The 18,870-nt window shown below is 34.5% G+C and overlaps 1 protein-coding gene across 1 annotated transcript in view; it reads left to right on the top strand.

Moving 5' to 3' along the window:
- The window catches only part of LOC149776126 (uncharacterized), a 613,155-nt gene that overhangs the window by 275,884 nt on the left and 318,401 nt on the right, over window positions 1–18,870 (top strand). The gene's annotated exons all lie outside the window — the stretch shown is intronic.

Consider the following 18,870-nt stretch of genomic DNA (forward strand, 5'->3'; position numbering starts at 1 on the left):
TTCATGTCTTCTTGAGATGGCTTTTAGGACTGCTTGGGATGACCTTTCATATCTGCTTGGATGACATTTTATGTCTGCTTGGGATGATATTTTATGTCTGCTTGGATGACATTTTATGTCTGCTTGAGATGACCTTTATTGTCTGCTTGAGGTGACTTTTCATGTCTGCTTGGGATGACCTTTCATGTCTGCTTGGGATGACCTTTCATGTCTGCTTGGATGACATTTTATGTCTGCTTGGATGACATTTTATGTCTGCTTGAGATGACTCTTAATGGCTGCTTGTGATAGTTTCTTCATGTCTGCTTGAAATGGATTTTAGGACTGCTTATGATGGTTTCTTCATGTCTGCTTGGAATGGATTTTAGGACTGATTGTGATGGTTTCTTCTTGTCTGCTTGGAATTGATTTTAGGATTGCTTGTGATGGTTTCTTCATGTCTGCTTGGAATGGATTTTAGGACTGATTGTAATGGTTTCATCATGTCTGCTTGGAATGGATTTTAGGACTGATTGTGATGGTTTCTTCATGTCTGCTTGGAATGGATTTTAGGTCTGTTTGTGATGACTTTTAATGTTTGCTTGGAATGGCTTTTTGTTTGCTTTGAATAGATTTTTCTGTCTGCTTGGGGTGCCTTTTTGAATCTGCTTGGGATGCCCTTTATTGCTGCCTGGAATTGCTTTGTATGTTTTCTTATGATGGCTTTTAGGTCTGCTTCTTTGTGTCTTTTTAGGTTTGATTTGGATGGCTTTTTATATCTACTTGGGGTGTTTTTTTTATCTACTTGGGATGGTTTTTTATGTCTGCTTGGAGTGTTTTTTTATGTCTGCTTGGGATGGTTTTTTATGTCTGCTTTGGATGTTATTTTTATGTCTGCTTGGGACATCTTTTATGTCTGCTTGGGACAAATTTTTATGTCTGCATTTGGATGGCTTTGTTTGTTTGATAGAAGACCAGGTTAGCTGCCTCATTGTGCAAGAACTTTACTCATATTCCTCAGCATGATATAGCAAATAAGCTCTTGAAAGGGCCTTTACAAAAATCCCCACAAAACCCCCCACAAAATTCCCCCTCAAACTTTGTAAGACAAATTCCTGGTTGTTATATAAGCCTATTTGGACCAGAAGCACACAAATCTGTATGGAAAATACCTTTTGGTAAATACAGTGCTTGTAAGATCACTGAAGGGACAGATTTTATGTTCCTGATTGGTTCTCCAAAAGAGGGATTAGTGTATGTTCTCCAGAATGCATTATCATATTTGAAGTAATGTTTTTTAATATAGCTCACAGACAAATATGTCTTTTGTTTGATATTTTGTTTGTTTTTTTTTTTCTTCTTTTCTTTATGGGTCACAGGGAAGGTTGCTAATTGTTCCATTTATTACGTTACCCAATTGAAATAACATGTTATTATTATTATTATTATTATTATTATTATTCTTATTATTATTATTATTATTATTATTATTATTATTACATGTATTATCATTATCATTATTATTATTATTATTATTATTATTACATGTATTATTATTATTATTATTACATGTATTATTATTATTATTATTACATGTATTATTATTATTATTATTATTACATGTATTCTTATTATTATTATTATTATTATTATTACATGTATTATTATCATTATTATTATTATTATTATTATTATTATTATTATTATTACATGTATTATTATTATTATTATTATTATTACATATATTCTTATTATTATTATTATTATTACATGTATTATTATTATTATTATTATTACATGTATTATTATTATCATTATTATTATTATTACATGTATTAATATTATTATTATTATTATTATTACATGTATTATTATTATTATTATTATTATTACATGTATTATTATTATCATTATTATTATTATTACATGTATTATTATTATCATTATTATTATTATTACATGTATTATTATTATCATTATTATTATTATTATTATTATTACCTAGAGCATGTGTCTCAATCCCATCATACCTTATGGGCTACTTGTAGTGTTAAAGAATGCAGCTGTCAAATGTTCCAGGCCTGACAGACAAGTTTAAAAGATATGGTAGTGAAACTCCACAAATTGTACCTGTCAATTTTCTAACATCGCGTACCAATCCCGCCCCACACAAGGTTAAGCCCCCTGGCAAAAAACTTTGAAGTTGTCTTAGCCAGCCAAACGAGAAATGTTGTTATGCATTTTGAATTCACGCAACTCATGATGAACTGTGTGACTTTCTTAGAGGGACTTAAATAAAAGCAGATATAATGGTGTCTTTGGTTGATGTTTATGTTCCATTTGACTTTGATAGTGATGGTAAACCCATTTTTCACAGACATCGTGACGATTCAGAAGTGATGATGTTTTTGGGGTTTGTCTTAAGCCACAGGGAACAATTAATTGACTGACCTTTTGTCAGACATTTCGGAGGATATTCACCCTAAAAGTACACACTTTTAGGGAAAGTTCATACATTTTTCATTAGCACCGTTTTATGTCTGTTTATGGTAATAAGTCATCTAAATTGGACTGGTATACTAGAAACATATTTGTCGATGTCAGTGAATGGCATGGACTAGTTGTCTACCAATGTACATGCAAGAAATGCTTCAACTAAATCATTTATATGCAATACTAGACTAAATATTTCAACTGGGCAAAATAATCTTGACTCACTGAATAGACTTTTAAAACATGTTCTTTCTACTAAGCCATCATTGTTCTCAACATGGAACTGAATGATGTCATTATTTTCTTGGTACATGAGTTGACAAGAAAAACTAGTTGGTGCTGCCATCTGCATTTTCCATGACTGATATAAATGATGTACATATCTTGAAGTGTTCTTTGTCTTTTTTATTGTTTTTCTGAAAGAGTCCATCAAAACCTTTAGCTAGAGCTTGAAGCCGAACTAAGCATTAATTTGTGATTATTTCTTACAGTTCATTTGTAATATAAATTCAGCTGCTCAGCAGAGTTGTCTCTTTTGTGGAGCAATTCTGAGGTTTTTCGGACTTTATACCATTTGCTTAGAAAGTTGCATTGTATGACAGAAGAATTCTTGGAACTTCCTGGATTATTCTTTGTGGAGATAAAATAGGATACATAATGTGGAGTTCTTAAAGCACACCGCTGTTGGATTCAGAACCTTTAGTCTGTTAAAACCTTTTTGTCCTTTGACTATTGGAGAATTACAAGCTTTTTTCCCTTGACTATTGGAGTATTACAGGTTATTGTCTCCTGACTATTGGAGGATTACAAGCTATTGTCCCTTGACTGTTGGAGAATCACAAGCTTTTATCCCTTGACTATTGGAGTATTACAGGTTATTGTCTCCTGACTTCTGGAGGATTACAAGCTACTGTCCCTTGACTATTGGAGAATTACAAGCTTTTATCCCTTGACTATTGGAGTATTACAGGTTATTGTCTCCTGACCATTGGAGGATTACAAGCTATTGTCCCTTGACTATTGGAGGATTACAAGCTATTGTCCCATGACTATTGGAGGTTTACAGGCTATTGTCCCTTGACAATTGGAGAATTACAAGCTTTTGACCTTTGACTATTAGCAGGTTACAAGCGATTGTCCTTTGATTAATGGAGGATTACAAGCTACTTTCCCTTGACTATTGGAGGATTACAAGCTATTGTCCCTTGACTATTGGAGGATTACAAGCTATTGTCCCTTGACTGTTGGAGGATGACAAGTTTTTGTCTCTTGACTATTGGAGGATTTTCCTGTCATGGGTTTGATAGAGAGCGAGATCAAGGCATGAAACTTGTCACAATATTGACTGTACCAAATTCACTATGATTAATACTTTTGCAGTGTTCTGTGAAATGATGATACAGTTGCCTTGTAGGGATGGCTATAGGTTAACAATTAAACAATGAAAGCAGAAACTAAGATTGTTTTCATGGTTGTACTTCATTAATTGTGCCTATGAAAACTAGGATTGTTTTCATGGTTGTACTTCATTAATTGTGCCTATGAAAATTGAATGAAATGATTTGATGAGGTCAGGTCTCATATAATGACCCTTTGATGTTCGGACTTCAGAAAAAGGATCTTTAATATAATTGTAAACAGCAGAAAAAGTACTCAAGAATTTATTTTCAGTTATGTTCAGTTTTGGAGAAATAAAAATTCAATTTGACCCAAGACAATGAAAAAGTCAAGCTTATTACCGGTGCATGGTTCATCGACTGATAAGAAACTACATGATCAGGTGGTTCTCCTTGCTTTCCAGAAGAGGCATCATAAAGAAAAGAATCAGGTAATTGTCTCAGTCGTTTAGATGCATGAAATTAAAATGGATAGTCAGATTATTCCCATTCAGAACCAAGAATTGCTTTTTGTTATTTCTGCCCTAAAATAACACATTAGAGTCCTCAAAGCTTTTGGACAGCTAGACTAGAATTAGGCATTCCTGTACAGATATTTTACAGAGCTATTCACTTCTGGGTTTTTTCTCTCATTATTTCTCATTATTTGTTTGTACAAGTACTTAAGAAGAAAAGGCAAATTTCTGAACAGTAAAATCAAACAAAACTAAGATCAGTGTGTAACTTGAAAAAGATTATTAATGTACACTGTCTCCAGCCACTTATTTTGCATTGACAAAGAATTGCCCTACCTGTATGAGCAAAAATTGTTCATGACTGTACATTACAAATGTTGTTGTTGTCCTAGTGGATTCCTTCAGTGTATGGAGCGCCAAGTCAGAACTGTGTTGACCTGTCCACATTACTATAGTTGCATCTGCTAGAAGGGTTTTGCTTATTTCCCATCACTGGATTTTAATTTTCAAGGATCATTGTATATTTGGACTGTGTAAGGGATATAGCTGTAGATTGATCTTGTACATGTACAATATATGTGGGAGAAAGAGAAGCAACACCTGCTGTCCCACAGGCAGTTGATCGCTGATTCATATATATATATATATATATATATATATATATATATATATATATATATATATATATATATATATATATATATATATATTTGCTTAAAGGCTTGCAGATCAGAATATATGTGTTATATTATATGAACCTACATGCTGTAAAATACTCCTTGGGATGGAATGTCAGCTGTTCTCTGTGTAAAAAACACCTTACAATGGAATATCAGCTGATATCCTCTGCCCTTGTTGGTACCCTACATGAATAGTTGGAAGTCAAAACAAGTAATGATTGACTTTAAATTCCTCCTAATGCACCACAGTAGTGAGCACTCTGAATTTCAGACATATGACCTCCCGATTATGAGGTGGAAATGTTAACTGCTGGGTCATGTGTCTCATAGATTTTCAGTTTTCTTGAATCTAGAATCTTTTTTAGGGCCTGTATTATAGTTATTTCAGGTAGCGTGTAGAAGATATATTTGTATATACATTTTCTTAATTCATTTGATAAATTTAATAATTTTATATCTAAGATGGAGGAATGTGCCTTATTTACCATTAAATTTAGGAGATAGGATTCTGGTTAAATATGGTATTATCTGCAGCTACTTGGGGCAATGGTGTTATGTTACAGTGCTAGCTGAGGCAGACTTAAAACAAAGAAGTCACTATGCAGTAATACCTCGTGCATTTGCGTTTCTGGATTCGCGAATTCACAGATTCGCGAAATTTTCATTGGTACCCTCTACGTACATGTTTTCTTTATTTTATTGAATTGTACCTTCATTATATGACTTCTGTGACATATGAAGTTTACCTAGTTTACCTTCCTGACAATGACAAAGAAAACGTCAGTCATTAAGTTTACAGTCCCATTCATTACTTGGTTTTACCTTACTGTGAGTGCAAAAGAAAATGGCAGCCAATGAATTAGTATAGGGGTAATATTAGTATACATGTACCATACTGTAAATGTGCTAGTGTGGCAAATACCCATTAGGCGATACTGTACTCTATTTTTACGTCAACCATTTATTTCTCTTTTGAAGGGTAATGTATTAAGCTAACTTTTAAATGAAATTAAAGTGCTTTGGGAGCATGATTTGGGTCATATTTAGGGTTTAAACCCTAGAAATAAGCATTTATTAGCATTTTTAGTGACTCGTACCAAACATTCGCGATTCCTCCTGATCCACGACTGGTTCTGGAACCTAACCTCGCGAATGTTCGAGGTATTACTGTAGTGGTAGGATTGTGTGTTGATAGACTTAACATAAATCAATGATAACATTTAGTTTCATCCCAATTGTTGTGAAATTTGAAACTCTCTTAGTAGATATAAAGTGTTTAAAATAGAGTTGGGTAGTTTCACTTTAATTTGGAATTAATTAGCTCATAAATTTTACAAGTAATTTCCCATTTAAAATAATATTTTTGGGAATTTTAATACTGTATACATTAAAGATTGCAAAAGAGTGTGTGTCTGGAGAGTGGATATATGGCTTTTTTTGTGGATTATATAATTTAGATTTTGTGTACATTGGTATGTTGATTAGGGTGAGATAAAGGGTCTGCAATTAACACAATCAGACCAAAAGTTTAGCTCAAGAAAGGTTTTTAGGGAATGCTCTCTTTGAAGTCTAGGATTTTTATAAGCTAGGGTCGAAGATAGTGCAGGGAATCAGCATGTAGATCTGGAAGCATTAGGAATAAATTAAATGTGGAAAAGAAAAACTCTTGTGACTAATTCCTCTAAGGGTAATTACATCCGAATAGGCCCTACAACACCTACCCCTGCCCTAAAGGTACTGTGCCTAAATGTATTTTTTTCACTACTGTAAACTATTTCATAAATGAATTATTTTAATGTGACCTTTTTCACATACATATAGTCCTCCCACTTATAATGATGTTGTTGGAGACAGAATAAAAGAGTGAAGTTATAAATGAGCCTTATACTGAAAAATGTTCAAATAAGTATTAGTTTTTATAAAAAGCTTGTCATCTTTTAGATGACCTAGTTCAGTGCCAGATTAAAACCCATTGATATATGGTATAATACTACCCAGGGTATTACTGAAGATGTATGGTATAATACTACCCAGGGTATTACTAAAGATGTATGGTATAATACTACCCAGGGTATTACTAAAGATGTATGGTATAATACTGTATGATATAATACCCAAGGTATTACTGAAGATGTATGGTATAATACTACCCAGGGTGTTACTAAAGATGTATGGTATAATACTACCCAGGGTATTACTAAAGATGTATGGTATAATACTGTATGATATAATACCCAAGGTATTACTGAAGATGTATGGTATAATACTACCCAGGGTATTACTAAAGATGTATGGTATAATACTACCCAGGGTATTACTAAAGATGTATGGTATAATACTACCCAGGATATTACTAAAGATGTATGGTATAATACTACCCAGGGTATTACTAAAGATGTATGGTATAATACTGTATGATATAATACCCAAGGTATTACTGAAGAGTGAAGATGTATGGTATAATACTGTATGGCATAATACTCAAGGTATTTCTGAATATGTGTGGGATAATACCCAGGGTATTACTGAAGATGTATGGTATAATACTGTATATATAATACCCAAGGTATTACTGAAGAAGTATGTTATATTAATACCCAGGGTATTACTGAAGATGTATGGTGTAATACTACCCAGGGTAGTACTGAAGATGTATGGTATAATACTACCCAGGTTAGTACTGAAGATGTTTGGCATAATACTACCCAGGGTAGTACTGAAGATGTATAATACCCAAGGTATTACTGAAGATATATGGTGTAATACTGTATATATAATACCCAAGGTATTACTGAAGATGTATGGTATAATACTACCCAGGGTAGTACTGAAGATGTATAGTATAATACCCAAGGTAGTTCTGTATAATACTGTATGATATAATACCCAAGGTATTTCTGAAGATGTGTGGGATAATACCCAGGGTATTACTGAAGCTGTATGGTATAATACCCAGGGTATTGCTGAAAATGTATTGGGTATTACCTAAATAATTCATTAACTGTCTAAACCCCATTGATGTATGGGATAATACCCTGGGTATTATCTAAATAATTAAATATATGTTTAAAACCAATTGATTTTATGGGAAAGTTTGTGAAGTATCTGTTTATGTTTTGTAAGTTAGAGTTTTAGGACCTTATATACTTACGTATTAGATAGGTCCAACTGTTAACTGCATAGACCCAGATCTGCCATCACTTAATGTGCTGGCAAATATGGGTCTAAGCAGTTTGTTAGGAATAATCAGTAGAATGAATGACACTATATGCTGGTGCATACTGTATGATGACAATGCATGGTCTTTGTTCTTTTTAATTTCACTCAACTAGTAGGAAGTTATATATATGGTACATTCTTTCAGGATGGCAGTATATGTATTTTGTATTATTATGTAATTTTAATGAAAGACTTTAGAGAGACCAATGACAAATTCTCTTAAGATGCATTTTAAAATGTTGATATAACATTTGAAGGACATGTGAAACAAGATACAAGCTATCCATCCAGTTCAAAGTCTGATATGCAAGCCAGTTGGGAGAAGAAGTGAATGACAAGGATATTGATAGGTCATACAGTATTAAGCTGGACTTATTTCCATGGTTTATTTAGGATACTGGGAAATCATACAGTATTAAGCTGGACTTGTTTCCATGGTTTAGTTAGGATACTGAGAAGTCATACAGTATTAAGCTGGACTTACTTCCATGGTTTAGTTAAGATACTGAGAAGTCATACAGTATTAAGCTGGACTTATTTCCATGGTTTAGTTAGGATATTGATAGGTCATACAGTATTAAGCTGGACTTGTTTCCAGGGTTTAGTTAGGATACTGAAAAGTCATACAGTATTAAGCTGGACTTATTTCCATGGTTTAGTTAAGATACTGAGAAGTCATACAGTATAAAGCTGGACTTATTTCCATGGTTTAGTTAAGATACTGAGAAGTCATACAATATTAAGCTGGACTTATTTCCATGGTTTAGTTAGGATACTGAGAAGTCATACAGTATCAAGCTGGACTTACTTCCATGGTTTAGTTATGATACTGAGAAGTCATACAGTATCAAGCTGGACTTACTTCCATGGTTTAGTTAAGATACTGAGAAGTCATACAGTATTAAGCTGGACTTATTTCCATGGTTTAGTTAGGATATTGATAGGTCATACAGTATTAAGCTGGACTTGTTTCCAGGGTTTAGTTAGGATACTGAAAAGTCATACAGTATTAAGCTGGACTTATTTCCATGGTTTAGTTAAGATACTGAGAAGTCATACAGTATAAAGCTGGACTTATTTCCATGGTTTAGTTAAGATACTGAGAAGTCATACAATATTAAGCTGGACTTATTTCCATGGTTTAGTTAGGATACTGAGAAGTCATACAGTATCAAGCTGGACTTACTTCCATGGTTTAGTTATGATACTGAGAAGTCATACAGTATCAAGCTGGACTTACTTCCATGGTTTAGTTAGGATACTGAGAAGTCGTACAGTATTAAGCTGGACTTATTTCCAGGGTTTAGTTAGGATACTGAAAAGTCATACAGTATCAAGCTGGACTTGTTTCCAGGGTTCAGTTATTTTTTTAATATTTCTAGCTTTCTGACAGCAATTGCTCTAAAACATAGGGGACAAATCATTAGCAGTCCATTTTGTCAGGGGTGGATATGCCATACCATTTTTTGATGTAGCTTCTTGATGGTAAGTTATAGCTTTTAAAAAAACTATTACTTGTTAATTATGTTTAAGGACTGCTTACGATCTCTGTGACAGTATTAAATGCAGGCATTGACACTGGTGACCTTCATGGTGGGAGATGATCAGAAACACACTTACGATCTCTGTGACAGTACTAAATGCAGGCATTGACACTGGTGACCTTCATGGTGGGAGATGATCAGGAACACACCAGAGTCTACTTCAGAGTCACCAGTGACACGAAAGTTTTTCACCAATCAGCATGTTATATGTTTAAACAGTCCATATCTGCACTATTAGAAAATATGCGATTTTATCTAATTGAAGTGTGTGATTCTTCGAGCTCTTTTTCCAAGTATTGCAAATGTAAACGTTATTCAGTTCATGAATGATTGTAAATGCTGTCTTTCCAAGAACCTGTCATGCTATTGTGCAAAATTAAGGATTTTATTGGAAAATCACTCATTGCTTTCTCTATGTGGACCAAAAACTAAAATAAAGTGAAATGAACTGAGCATTGGATTACCAGCAATTGAAAACAAATCTGATCAATAGGGTGTGTAACCATAGCTACATTGCAAAAGAAGCAGCAGTATAATAAGGGGCTTTGTAGTAAGGGACAGTTTATATTTCATGTGATATGGAGTTCTGTCTTCAGTTAATAATTAACTTTAATTAGTTATTAATGTTATGTCAACATACTGTATTGTATTTTGTGAATATGATATCACTTTTGTTCAATAAAATTTGAATTTGTTAATCACAATATTGTACTTAACTAGCCAATCACTGTTGGGGATGAGAAAATAGTTTCAGCCTGGTGAATTAGTTTTAACAGTGTGATCAGTTAGTGAAGATACATATGCTTTGTTTTAATGAAGCTTCAAGTGATTAGGTTTTTTCTAAGCCACTTTTTAACTAACCGGCTGCCTGCCTGCCTAAAATGCCATATGTATTTTGTGATTTAATTGTCTGGTTTTAGTTGCTGTCCATATTTATAGCCTCTGTTTTCCCCTGATTTGGATACTCAATTATCTACTACTTTAGTCAACTACAGCATGCCTTGATTTCACCTTCATCAAAGTACTTGCAATGATATACTCATTTATCTACTACTTTAGTCAACTACAGCATGCCTTGATTTCACCTTCATCAAAGTACTTGCAGTGATAAAACATAATTTTGACTGATTTGATGGGGTTCGTGATCATGGCTGCATTAAGATAGGGTGGAGAAATGCTGACTGGTTTTATACCAAGGGGCAACTGTATTTCATGTGGTGAAGAAAGTATTTATTTTCATGACTACACTTAAAATAGACACCCCCACCTATAAATGCACTTGCATTTTTAAAGTAAATTTGAAGTTAAATGAAGGATGAATTGTCCATAAACATCATAGGCCATTGACCTTAGTTTTGTAAGTGGTCAGTATCCTTAATAGTGCAACAGGTCAATGCCTTTACTAGTGCAACAGGTCAATGTCCTTATTATTGTCTGAGGTAAGATAAATGTGTCCATATATATATATATATATATATATATATATATATATATATATAGTGCAATCACTACCCATCTGCATATATGCATGCATTCATACACACATTCCTGCACATAGAACTTAGTCTCTGACAAGTTAACTTGACATATATTATTGTATACACACTAATAGACAAGAAACAATTATCAGTGTGTTATACAAATTAATAGACAAGAAACAACTATCAGTGTTATACAAACCAATGGACAAGAAACAACTATCAGTGTTATACAAACCAATAGACAAGAAACAACTATTAGTCTAATACAAACCAATAGACAAGAAACAACTATGAGTCCAATACAAACCAATAGACAAGAAACAACTATCAATTTTATACAAACCAATAAACAAGAAATATCTATCAGTCTTATGCACACTAATAGACAAGAAACAACTATCAGTCTTATACAAACCAACAGACAAGAAACAACTATCAGTGTTATACAAACAAATAGACAAGAAACAACTATTAGTCTAATACAAACCAATAGACAAGAAACAACTATTAATCCAATAGAAACCAATAGACAAGAAACAACTATCAATTTTATACAAACCAATAAACAAGAAATGTCTATCAGTCTTATACATGTACACACTAATAGACAAGAAACAACTATCAGTCTTATACAAACCAACAGACAAGAAACAACTATCAGTGTTACACAAAACCAATAGATAATAAACAACTCTAAGTGTTCAAGGTATATTTATATTCAAAGTTGCCAGAAGATTCAACAACATTACTAAAAGTGGAAAAAACATTGTAAATATAACATTTTGTAAGCACTATGTCACACTGAGCTTGATTGCATTACGATGCAGGTACCAAACATTGTAAATATAACTTTCTGTAAGCACTATGGCACATTGAGCATGATTGCATGATGATGCAGGTACCAAACATTGTAAATATAACTTTCTGTATGCACTATTTCACGCCGAGCATCATTACATTAACGTAGGTGTCATGTTTGCTCAGCCCCAGTTAGTAAGTCTTGTATAAATAAAGGTATTATTACAAGCCATGGTTTGATGTCTGAACATAGCCGCAGGCTAGAGTTAATCTCTTATACAAGGTTACCGTGACCAGAGAGAAGTTCTGGCATCTTGATTCGGCACAGGCGTTGGATTGAGTGACTTCCCACCTTTGTGTTACAACTTTGTCCAAAGATGCGAGGAATGGGGAGTGTTCTAAAACTGTCCCCACATGGACAGACAGTGAGAAGGACGTTGTCCTCTAAGTTTGATTGGATTGAGTCAAAGTGACATCCAGTTGGAATTGACATAGAGGGTGTGATAAAAATCTCGATCCAAATTATAACTATTAACTAGCAAGCGAAAATTTAGTCTCGCCTAGGAAGATTGCTGAGCAATATAGGGTTACTCCGAGAGAGCCACTCATAATTTGGCAGTAAAACTTAGGAGATTCTAAGGAAAGACAAAGCTTTGTAAAGGTCAGTAAGTTATTTGCTTGATTTTTGCAGAATATTACAGCACTGTAATTGTGTGTAGTATGTATACTTAATTAATAGGATTGTTTAGTACATAGAATTACCTTTGTAGTGATCATTTACATGCGTATTTGAGAAATCAGTTTGAATTTTATGTAGAGAATTATGTAGATTGTTAGCTTATGGTCAGAATTAATTCATTATTCACTGATAGGTTACTTTGTAGTTAAACTAGTGCATTTATTCATGTGATATGTTAGAATTTACACATGCTTGAATTGTGAATTTGGAAAATGGTTGAAGTGTGTAAGATTAGTTAATATTGATGCATGGCTATTTTAATATTTGTGTACTTTGTATGAGTTGTAATGTAAAGAAATGTGTCTGCTTGTTGTGATATTGTTTAGTATAATGGGATTTGAAATATGTACTGATATGATGCAATTTATTGATGTATGTATGAGAAGTAATTGATACCGTGCTTTTATTGTGACGTTGTTTTACCATACAAGAACGTACAAGTATTTTGATGTGAATGAATGCATTACCAAAGAAATTTAATAGCCGTTATCTGATGAAAGGCTGGTTGTAGTGTGAGATGAGAGGGCTAAGGAAAATATTGTAACATCATTGTGTTTTCACTGGAAGCTTTTTGGGGGGACAGAACTTCCGGTTCAGTGAGTCCCGAATCTCTAAGAGGGGAGATGGATGTATGACTAGCAGAGCAGTCAGAGTCAACAAGTCTAGTAGGTATAGAGTCGGGGAGGAAAATGAGTCGAGGAGGAGAAAGTGGATAAGGAGGAGGATTATAGAGAAGTCAAGGAGGAGAAGGAATTTGGAGAAAGTTGTTAGGAAGAGGAGAAAATAATTTGGAGAAAGTCGGGAGGAAGAGGAGAAGGAATTGCAGGAATAGGAGAGAAGAATACACAGATAGTAGACTACAAGAACAGGCGGAAAGCTATCTTACACTACTAATCAAATGATGCATTAGGCTAACACAGGGTCTAGCGGAAAGGGAGTACTTGGGAAATTTTACTAATTTGTCATTAAATTGTTATACGTTGAATTTCACATTTTTGTATATACAATCATTTAACCGTCGGCATTGCTGACTGGGGCCAAGGAGCTTTACATCTATCTTTCACTAATTTAGCTTCCAAAAAGAATTGAGCGAGGGTGGGACTTGTATACAAATATAAATAAAATGTTCAAAGCACCACACCCTACACCTACCACAGTGACGGCATAACAACCTGTCATGCCACAGTAGACACCATTGTAAATATAATCTGTGTAAGCATGATGTTACATGGAGCATCCCATTTAAGATAACCAAATTTTCAACAGTTTGTGGGTGATTTTCAGCTACAGATTTGAAGGGTTTTTTAACCATGGAGAGCATGAAATTTACAAAAGTGTTAGAAAACTAAAAGTCCTGATACTCTTTTGTTGTTTCCACTACACCATGGTTTATTATATAATGCTGTTTTCAACATACCATAATTCAATACATAATGGTCTTCACTATTATGGAACCCAACTCTAGTGTTATAATGAGTGAGAGCTGTATACATTGATGTGCCAGATATAATTATGATGCAGTGCCTGGGTAAATTCCAGCTTTGATGTGCCAGATATAATTATGATGCAGTGCCTGGGTAAATTCTAGCTTTGATGTGCCAGATATAATTATGATGCAGTGCCTGGTTAAATTCTAGCTTTGATGTGCCAGATATAATTATGATGCAGTGCCTGGGTAAATTCTAGCTTTGATGTGCCAGATATAATTATGATGCAGTGCCTGGTTAAATTCTAGCTTTGATGTGCCAGATATAATTATGATGCAGTGCCTGGGTAAATTCTAGCTTTGATGTGCCAGATATAATTATGATGCAGTGCCTGGTTAAATTCTAGCTTTGATGTGCCAGATATAATTATGATGCAGTGCCAGGGTAAATTCTAGCTTTGATGTGCCAGATATAATTATGATGCAGTGCCTGGGTAAATTCTAGCTTTGATGTGCCAGATATAATTACATGTATGATGCAGTGCCTGGGTAAATTCTAGCTTTGATGTGCCAAATATAATTACATGTATGATGCAGTGCCTGGGTAAATTCTAGCTTTGATGTGCCAGATATAATTATGATGCAGTGCCTGGTTAAATTCTAGCTTTGATGTGCCAGATATAATTATGATGCAGTGCCTGGGTAAGTTCTAGCTTTGATGTGCCAGATATAATTATGATGCAGTGCCTGGTTAAATTCTAGCTTTGATGTGCCAGATATAATTATGATGCAGTGCCTGGGTAAATTCTAGCTTTGATGTGCCAGATATAATTATGATGCAGTGCCTGGTTAAATTCTAGCTTTGATGTGCCAAATATAATTACATGTATGATGCAGTGCCTGGGTAAATTCTAGCATTAATGTGCCAAATACAATTACATGTATGATGCAGTGCCTGGGTAAATTCTAGCATTGATGTGTTATAATTATGATGCAGTGCCTGGGTAAATTCTGGCTTTGTTGTGTCATAATTACGATGTAGTGCCTGGGTAAATTCTAGCTTTGATGTATCAAATATAATTACAATGCAGTGCCTTGGTAAATTCTAGCTTTGATGTATCAAACATAATTACAGTGAAGTGCCTGGGTAAATTCTAGCTTTGATGTGTCAGATATAATTACGATGCAGTGCCTGGGTAAATTCTAGCTTTGATGTGTCAAATATAATTATGATGTAGTGCCTGTTTAAATTCTAGCTTTGATGTGTCAAATATAATTATGATGTAGTGCCTGTTTAAATTCTAGCTTTGATGTATCAAACATAATTACAGTGAAGTGCCTGGGTAAATTCTAGCTTTGATGTGTCAGATATAATTGCGATGCAGTGCCTGGGTAAATTCTAGCTTTGATTTGTCAAATATAATTACGATGTAGTGCCTGGGTAAATTCCAGCTTTGATGTGTCAAATATAATTACGATGTAGTGCCTGGGTAAATTCTAGCTTTGATGTTTCAAATATAATTACAGTGTAGTGCTTGGGTAAATTCTAGTTTGGACACTGAGATATATTTTAAAGGCATCCTGCTAGTCCAAATAAAAGTAAATACTGGACCATGACTTTCACAAAGCGTCATGTGTTTGATATACTGGACCGTGACTTTCACAAAGCGTCATGTGTTTGATATACTGGACCCTGACTTTCACAAAGTGTCATGTGTTTGATATACTGGACCGTGACTTTCACAAAGCGTCATGTGTTTGATATACTGGACCGTGACTTTCACAAAGCGTCATGTGTTTGATATACTGGACCCTGACTTTCACAAAGTGTCATGTGTTTGATATACTGGACCCTGACTTTCACAAAGCGTCATGTGTTTGATATACTGGACCCTGACTTTCACAAAGCGTCATGTGTTTGATATACTGGACCGTGACTTTCAGAAAGCGTCATGTGTTTGATATACTGGACCCTGACTTTCACAAAGCGTCATGTGTTTGATATACTGGACCGTGACTTTCACAAAGATCTTGAATGCAAAGCTAACCATCTAGGTGTGGAACAAGTTTTAAGTATTGACAGAAGAGAACATAAAGCAGACAAGCACTGTTTTATTGTAAGCTGATCAAATGTCATATAGCCAATGATAATCAGTACACTACACAAAATGGCAGAATGTTAGATATCGTTATATAGCAAAAAGTTTTTCACCTTGTGTTGATTTGAAAATCAGAATGTGCATTTTAAGCACCAAAAAATATGGTAGTTGGTGACAAGAGAGTTACGTTGGTTTACCATGTATACCTGTTGATAAGCAGAAATTCCTAGTATGGTGGTCACTTATTTACTGTATCCTCTTTTATGGCATGGTCATTATTTCCATTAAATTCTTTAATGGTCTTCCATCATTTTCACTTGAATTTCTTTTTTTTCTTTTTTTCTTCTTTTGTTTAATTTAGTTATTGGCAAATTAGAACTTATTATAATGTTATTTCACATCCTTAAAGATCCTGTTGTATCTGTATGCATTACCACAATGCATCCCAGTTGGAACATACCTCAGTCTAAGGTTCCCTCAATAATAATGTAGGCCACTTTTCTGATTGACATGGAGAGCATGAGGTGGAGCACTGTATGCAATCCTCACTCTTTTTCAAGTCAATTTCCCGATGATCTATCAGGCTTATCAGCTGAATCCAACTGCATATAGCATAGACCTTGATCTGCTCTCTCCTAATGCACCAACAGATCATTATCTGTGTTGTTTCTTTTGCTGATTCCATTAACAAAATGTACAGACTCAGATCTGCCATCACAGAGTGGTTTGCAGTTGGATCAAAAAGTTGACTGGGTATATTTTGGAATGAAATATGCATGGACTAGGGTGGTCTGTGTCTTTGTTAGCCTACTGTGCAGTGAAATGTGTATGTTAGCTGTGATATCTCAGTTTGTTGAGCATCAAATTCGTAATATGAGGGTCACAGGTTCGATACCAACCCAGGCCAGCCCTGGTTGATTGCCTTAGTTTATTTTGGTGAAAGCACTTTGCTCCCATTTCCTCAGAATGGTACAGCAGTAGTGTGGTAAAAGTGATGTTAGTGCAATCAGCCAAATGCATAGGGCATGGGTCGGCAACCTATTTTACATAGTGAGCCACTTTTGTATTAATTACAAAATGAATGTGCACATGCCTCTAGTAAGAGAGTAACACTGTTAAAATCGACATTTTTGGCTGCCCTTCGTGTGCCACACGAAACCTCTTGACATGCTGCCACCTTGTGGCACAGGTGCCTTGGGTTGCTGACCCATGGCATAGGGTATTTGCTCTGTCATGCGCATCAAGCTGTGAATAGCATAGAGCAAGTGCATAGACACCAACAAGGTTTGGGTCCACAATGAACAGTGTAGGCTTTGATCTGCTTGTACATTATGCAGTGGATCGCCGGGTCTACACTTGTAATACAGTAGGTGAACACTTGCTTAACTTGCTTGTTTCTTTCACTGGTCAGTGAGACTCTAAATACAATATTCAGTGTGAGGGTAGATGTGAAATATCTTAACATTTTTTTTATAACATGATGTAAATATCCTGTAAAAGCTGTTTTGTCAGACATTAATAGCGTCGTGTTACTCTGTATACACATCAAAAGATCTATGGACTGCTCCGGGAAATAAATATACAGCCAACCATGTCTTGTTTGCTAATTGGTAACTTGTCTAAATTCCAAATATAGGAAGCTAATGGTAACCATAGAAACTACAGAATTCAGTGGTACCATAGAAACTACAGAATTTAGTGGTACCATAGAAACTACATAATTCAGCTCATGTTGTAGTTGTGATAAACTAAAGTTCTCTAATCTCTACATGCAGTTAAATGTTCTCTCTCACTCTCTGTGTGATGGATATTTGTAGGTTTGTAAATCTTTATTACCACCAGGATTCCCTTCATGTTAATTAGATTACAAATTTCTTTCATGGTAATTGGATTAGAACACATGAAGATAAGTGGAGGGTTCTTTTGAAGAATAACATAATCTATTAATATCCTGTGGGTTCTATTTCTATCCATCCTTGATTTTGGCTTTTTATTACATGCCTGATGTCATGGCATGACATTGTTAATTCATATTCATTGTAAAAAGTATTTTGTAAGGGTACATTGGGGTGGGCAGGGGTACAATAAGAAATAAAGCAGCAGAAGTAGGAAAAAGTAGCAGGGTGGGGTCCAGGCATATGCAGCCTATGTCTCCCTCGGATGGTATGGGGGGAAAGGCATTGTTCAGGGGTATGGTTCCTGAAATGGTGTTAGTGTATCAACTAAAGTTAGGTGTTTTTCCTTCATGGATACTGTCAATTATATTATTTTTGTATTGTGGAGTTTTTTCTAAAATTCACATTGAGCATTTGTTTCTAAGACCGCTTTTTTTTTTTTTTCATTTTACCTGATGAGATGATGCATTCTATCCTATTAAGAAAAAAATAGGCAAATGGAAATTATTGGAGTGTAATTTTAGCTCTTTGAATAAAGTAATCTTTTGTTTACTTAGTGATACAGAATCTATAACAAAAAGAGGGTTAGAAAATAGGCATGGGAAAAATGCAAGTTGCCAGGTGATAGAATAATAATAAAAATACAAAAAAGGAGGTTTTAAATT

This window comes from Sinohyriopsis cumingii, chromosome 18 (genome assembly GCF_028554795.1).
Source record: "Sinohyriopsis cumingii isolate HCF-2022 chromosome 18, ASM2855479v2, whole genome shotgun sequence".
NCBI classification, from domain to species: domain Eukaryota; kingdom Metazoa; phylum Mollusca; class Bivalvia; order Unionida; family Unionidae; genus Sinohyriopsis; species Sinohyriopsis cumingii.